The sequence below is a fragment of the Bufo bufo genome, chromosome 5, assembly GCF_905171765.1.
Source record: "Bufo bufo chromosome 5, aBufBuf1.1, whole genome shotgun sequence".
Classification (NCBI taxonomy): domain Eukaryota; kingdom Metazoa; phylum Chordata; class Amphibia; order Anura; family Bufonidae; genus Bufo; species Bufo bufo.
Window position 1 is genome coordinate 168,451,444 of NC_053393.1, and position 6,411 is coordinate 168,457,854.

Sequence of the window (6,411 nt, forward strand, 5' to 3'; positions counted from 1 at the left end):
TGAGTTCCTTCTCATCCATTTTCTATTGAAGATAAGTGTACTTCCCTTTGTATTTTGTTGTACCCATTTGCTTGTTGTTTACTAGGCATCAGGGAGATGCTGGTTCGTTCATCTGGGAAGGAACCAGTGGTCTCAGACCCTGTAACTACTCCTAGGGCTATTTAGGGCTATTCAGGGTTACTAGATTTCCGGTGTATGAATATTCCCACCTTCAGGGTCTATTCATACTGACAGGAGTCAGGACTAGGTTTAGGGTTTCCTAGGTGGTGACCTTTTCCCTTTCCCTAGCCATGAGGCCTAGTTTCTGATGATTTTCCTTCTGTTGTGATTCTATGTACCTCCCCTTCATTTGCAACATTATCAACCGCCTAAAATCCGCCATTTTGTTTGTGTCAGTGCAACGATGGATACTATTTCTGCACTGGTCGAACAACTGCACGGGCTGTCTTTGTAGGTTGCTGACCTCTGCACGAACGTCTCACATATCCAGAGACCACAGGCGTCTGGTTCCGGCAGCTGGAACCAGGCCTGTCTTGAACCTAAGGTCGCCTTCCCGGATAGATTTTCCGGGGGAAGTAACAATTTTATTCGGTTCAGGGAGTCGTGTAAATTATATTTTAAACTACATCCTAACTCTTCTGGGGACGAGAGTCAAAGAGTTGGTATAATAATTTTGTTACTTAAAGGTGACGCTCAGTCTTGGGCTTTTTCGTTGCCGACCGGATCACAGTCCCTCAGTCGGTTTTTCAGAGCTCTAGGTCTTATCTACGATGACCCAGATCGGATCTCCCTGGCCGAGACCAAGTTGCGTGCCAAGTTACGGCAGGGATAACGTTCTGCGGAGACCTATTGCTCTGAATTTAGGAGATGGGCTACGGATACGGAGTGGAATGATCCAGCTCTCCGTAGTCAATTCTGTCAAGGGTTATCCGAGAGCATGAAGGACGCATTTGCGTTTCATTGGAAGCAGCCATGTCCCTTGCTGTACGTATTGATAGATGCCTGAGGGAGAGATCTAAGGTTCCCACATTCAGGGTCTATTCATACTGACAGAAGTCAGGGCTAGGTTTACAGTTTTCCTAGGTGGTGACCTTTTCCCTTTCCCTAGCCGTGAGGCCTAGTTTCTGGTCATTTTCCTTCTGTTGTCATTCTATATACCTCCCCTACGTCTACATTTGTGACACTTAGGCCTCTTTCACACAAACACTACGGATTAGGTCCGCATGCGTTCGAGGTGCGTTCAGTGAAATGCGCACCATTTTGCAAGCAAGTTCAGTCAGTTTGGTCTGCGATTGCGTTCAGTTGTTTAGTGTTTTCTGCGCGGGTGCAATGCGCGTGATAAAAAACTGAAGGTTTACAAACATCATCTCTTAGCAACCATCAGTGAAAAACTCATTGCATCCGCACCTGCTTACAGATGCAATGCGTTTTTCACTGAAGACCCATTCACTTCTATGGGGCCAGGGCTGCATGAAAAACGCAGAATATAGAACATGCAGCGTTTTTCACGCAACGCAGAACTGATGCGTAAAAAAACGATCATGTACACAGACACATTGAAATGAATGGGTCAGGATTCAGTGCGGGTGCTATGCGTTCACATCACGCATTGCACGTGTGTGGTTAACTAGCTCGTGTGAAAGGGGCCTTAGTTGCACACTTCGAAATGACATACAAAAATATTCTTTGAATGATATTCCCCTTCCCGCTGCATGTCTCATCACAGGGAGCAGCATTGTGTACATACTACAGACTCTCTATATCCTCCTAAAGTGTCAGATCATACGTTACGACACTAGAGCAATCCACTTCTTCTTACCGCCTCTCACCACTCTAGGCTGAAATGTCTCCTCTGTCTCCCCTTGAGGCCTCATGCACACGACCGTTGTTTGTTTCCGCGTCCGTTCCGCCGATTTTAGCGTTTCAGATGCGGACCCATTCATTTCTATGGAGCCGTTGAAAATGCGGATAGTCCACCATTTGCCATCCACGTCCGTGGTTCCAGTTCGTCAAAAAAAATAACCTGTCCTATTCTTGTCCATGAAAAACGGTCCGTGGACCCATTCAAGTCAATGGGACTAAAAAATGCGGAGATTGTCGTCCGCGTCCATTTTATTTCTATCATTTGCCATGGCAAAACTGTCTGTCAGAACTTGTGCCAATAAAATAAAAAATAAAAAATATACAGGAAGTTCAAGTGAGTGGCTTGCTAGTATTTCTTGGCTAATAAGATGCCCCGCTGGAATGTGGAGAAACTTATTTGTTTGGTGTAGGAGAGGCCCGAACTATGGGACACCTGGTCCAATGTTTATCTGGACCGAGTTCGGAAGGAGTCAGCTTGGGAGCAAGTGCCCCGTAGCATGAGGCGGGCTGAATAGTCAAAAGCAGATGGCCGAGGCCGTGCAGCTTTAGGTAAGTGATAGCAATGTCATTGTACTGTCCTTGCCCTGTCTGTCCCTAAATGATGTAGCTATAAATCCCATGAGGTCAGAGGAATGTATATTTTGTGGGCCAGCTTCATTTTGCATAAACCTGTACATGGTTTTGGGAAGAGTTGTGCACAAAATACCATACCCCATCTTTTTTTACATTAAATGGCTGATCCTCCCTTTGCTACAGCAAACAGTAGTCATGTCTAAAACCTGTATGTGCACGTTTTATTTTGTGACAAGTGTCCCTTTTGTAATTGAGCATCCTATAGTTGTCACCATGTCATATTATAAAGAATTTTAGTACAAATGGCTTGCACGACTAATCTCCTCCTTCCTGAACTTATTGTACATTAGTATCCCCACACCTGCAGTACACTACCATGTGCTGTATAATCCGGCCAATTCATACATTTATCATATTTGTCAACTTGATTTAGCTTTAACCTTTCCCTTTGGTATTTGTACTGATATAATTTTTTATTTTTTGCTGACATTTTTTAACAGTAATTGGTATATTTCATTTCTTTACAGTGAAATAGACAAAAACAAGGTGGAACAGCTGCCGGGATCAGTTCCGCCGGGATCTGAATACAAAAGGCCGGAGTGGGGAAGGCAGCTCCAAAAAGAGGCCATATCTATACATGGCACAATTGCAGTGTTTGCGACCGGTGATGGATTTGAGGCCGTAAGTATTTTTGTTGTGTGAAAAACATTATTTTCTGGTTATTATTAGTTCCTAATTTTGGTTTAGCCATAGTGGTAAAGAATGTAAGGGGTTGTGTGGCGTTGTACAATTGATGACCTATCCTTTGTGTCGGTGAACAAAATCATTTCTGTGGGGTAGTAACACTTAGCCACCACCGATGATGAGCTGTATGATGAGACGACACGTGCAGAGTGCACATTTTACCTATGTGGCACTATTTTCTAGAACAAGTCACATAGATTTCAGCAATCAGAGCAGGAATCGAGAAGGGAGATAGCCCGTGCGCACTGCACGCATTGTCTCCGCATACAGTTGATCGTCATGGTGGGCGGCTGTTGGTCTCCCGCCAATATGATCTTGTGTACTTATCCTGTGGATAGGTCATAAATATGAAAAGGTAGGAAAAAGCCTGTTGCCTTTTTGTGGCCCTGAATTGCGTAGACATTTGTGCATGTTTTGTTATGTTCATAATTTGTTGAACATACATGCTAAATTTATTATGGTGGTTTTAGGATTTGGTACCTGTTCTGTACTGTAATTGTCATTTACATAGTTTTAATGTTGGCTTATAAACCTCAACATGGAGTCTTTAAATTTCAAATATATAAAATGACACATACAGAATCCGCTTATAATTGTCACTACCAGAGCTTTGAGACGTTCTCACAGCTCTGTTTCTCCACCCCTGTGATGATGTCACTACTAGAGCTTGGAGGAGTTCTCACTGCTCTGTTTCTCCGCCCCTGTGATGAGGTCTTTACTTTCTGTTTCCTTCCTCCCAGCTGTTCCTCCTGCGTTTGATTTCCCTGCCTTTAAATCACCCCTCCTCCTTTGTAGGGTGTGGATTATATTTCTCATTTGAGTTGTAGCTCTTGCTTGAGTATCTTCACTTGTAAGCTATCATTTCACTGGACCTGTGTTCTGCTGCAGCAAGTACTCTGGATATTGCCAGCTGTCTTTGGATCCGTCTTCTCTGCTGCTGCAGCTCCTTCAGCTAAGTGTGCAGATATTGTAGTGTATCTGTTTATTTTCTGACTGGATCTGAGGTGACCACGGTTCCCTCCATATACTGAGCAGGGCACCGGTGGCCGTGCCCCTTCCACTATTGTACGGGTTACAGTGGTCATCAGTCTTAGGTACGCGGGCATGCCTCGTTCCACCATTTGGATCCGGGCATGTGCTTTAGCAGCATAGGGAGAGCTTTGAGGGTCTGACAGGGGTCACCCTTTATCCTCCCTAGTTTGGGTCCGGTCAGTAGCTCTATTTCCTGTGTATGCTCTTGTTGCTCACATACAGCCGTGACAATAATAGAGTATAATGATGCTCCAACAGTGTCCGTACAGCTGATTAGTAACTACTACTACCACCTTGTGATGCGTGGTCCATGTTGTTTTTTAGGAAATGATGTTCTTTTTGGTTTACATTACATACGGATGGTAGGATGGTCAAAGCAGGCCAGATACAGAAGAGACAGACAGAATATCAGGACTGCTTTTGGTCCTTGAATGTGTATACCTCGTTTTGTGCTGGACTGGTCCAAATACCAATCAATGTTTTACAAATAGTTTCTCATTTGGCCTAGTGAGTTAATTAACAATAAAAATGTGTACGTTTTTTTTTTATTATAGGAAAAGTCACATTAAAGGTGGTAATCCAAAATTATGTAAAATCTGTGATGTATGCATGCTCAACGTATATGTAGTTCACACACAGTTGCTTTTATTTAGAAAACATTAACTACTTTTGAAATGTAGTAGGCAAATGATGTAATATATGCTTTCATGTCATTTTTCTATACAGTACTGTGGACAGTCTGGATGACCCTGAGGACTCAGAGACGGCCCTAAGTTATACGCCGGCAGTGTTTTCCCCGGCAACTAGTCCTGCCCCAGCGCCCACTGAGGAGCCGGACCAGCCATCACAGGCCGAGCCCACCCTATCTCCGAAGAGCCCATCACCAGTGCAGCAGCCGCAGCCCAGGCGTCGTCGCAATGTCCCTCACTCTTCCTCTGGGCAACCGACTCTGGAGATGATAGATGCCCGAGTCATTGAATTCCTTGCCCAGAGAAGAAGTGATGGCATTGAGGAGTCAATGTTGAGGGGCCTTGCTCCTTTATTGAAGCAAGTGCCGAGTGACAAGCATCACGAATGTGTGGCTTCAATGGCCCTCGTTCTTAAAATGTATGCCTCCCCTTACCGGGGAGACATACACTCCCAAATAAATGATTTGCGTAAGCAAATATTGAATATCCCCCAACAGCAGCATGGACGCAGCTACCACCAGCCTCCACACCCACCTTATGGGCCATCTTTACCCCCCCAACCAACATACCAACGGTCCCAAGACCTTACAGCATCTGTGGGTCACCCTACTTACCAACACAATTTGGCAACTGGGGCCACTGATCCTGGCCATGTACGGCCACAATCATCATATGGTCATGGCTCATTTACATGAGACCTTTTTGATATGTAATGTCAGATGCTCTGAAATGTTAAATTGTGTTCATTATTGTTTGTGTATGCTTTATTTAATTACATGTTTATTAATGTAAATTTTGATTCACAAATTTTAATTGGCTTGTGTAAATTTTTAAAATACACCAAACATTTACAGTTCTTCTACACATTTCCTAAACACATATACACGCACACCAATTCCCAATGAAACAAAATTTTTATTTAGAGGAAACATAGAAACATAGAAACATAGAATGTGTCGGCAGATAAGAACCATTTGGCCCATCTAGTCTGCCCAATATACTGAATACTATGGATAGCCCCCGGCCCTATCTTATATGAAGGATAGCCTTATGCCTATCCCATGCATGCTTAAACCCCTTCACTGTATTTGCAGCTACCACTTCTGCAGGAAGGCTATTCCATGCATCAAGAGAGATGCAAAGTGTGAATGCCGTGACCCGGATTCGAACCGGGGTTGCTGCGGCCACAACACAGAGTACTAACCACTATACGATCACGGCGACATTCACGAGCCAGGTAGGAGTCGAACCTACAATCTTCTGATTGTAGGAACATAATCTGTTTTTGGGCAATGTGAACATGAGGTATTAGAAGATTTTTTGGACCGTTACGCTAAATACTAACGATGTTAATGTCGTTGACATTTTGTGGAAAACATCATTAGTATTAATATTTACTTTTAACTATGTGATGGCCAAAAAACCTCCGCCCGCAAGCCCACATCAAGGGTCCTCATTCTCTTGCGAGTCCCTACACTCAACTACCACAATAAATTTACAAACCGGATTC

The 6,411-nt window shown here is 43.9% G+C and overlaps 1 non-coding gene across 1 annotated transcript; it reads right to left on the minus strand.

Annotated features, from left to right (window-relative positions):
* Positions 1-6,050: 6,050 nt before the first annotated feature.
* TRNAH-GUG lies at positions 6,051-6,122 on the minus strand. Its single transcript has one exon. It is a non-coding gene; the product is annotated as a tRNA-His (tRNA).
* Positions 6,123-6,411: the final 289 nt, after the last annotated feature.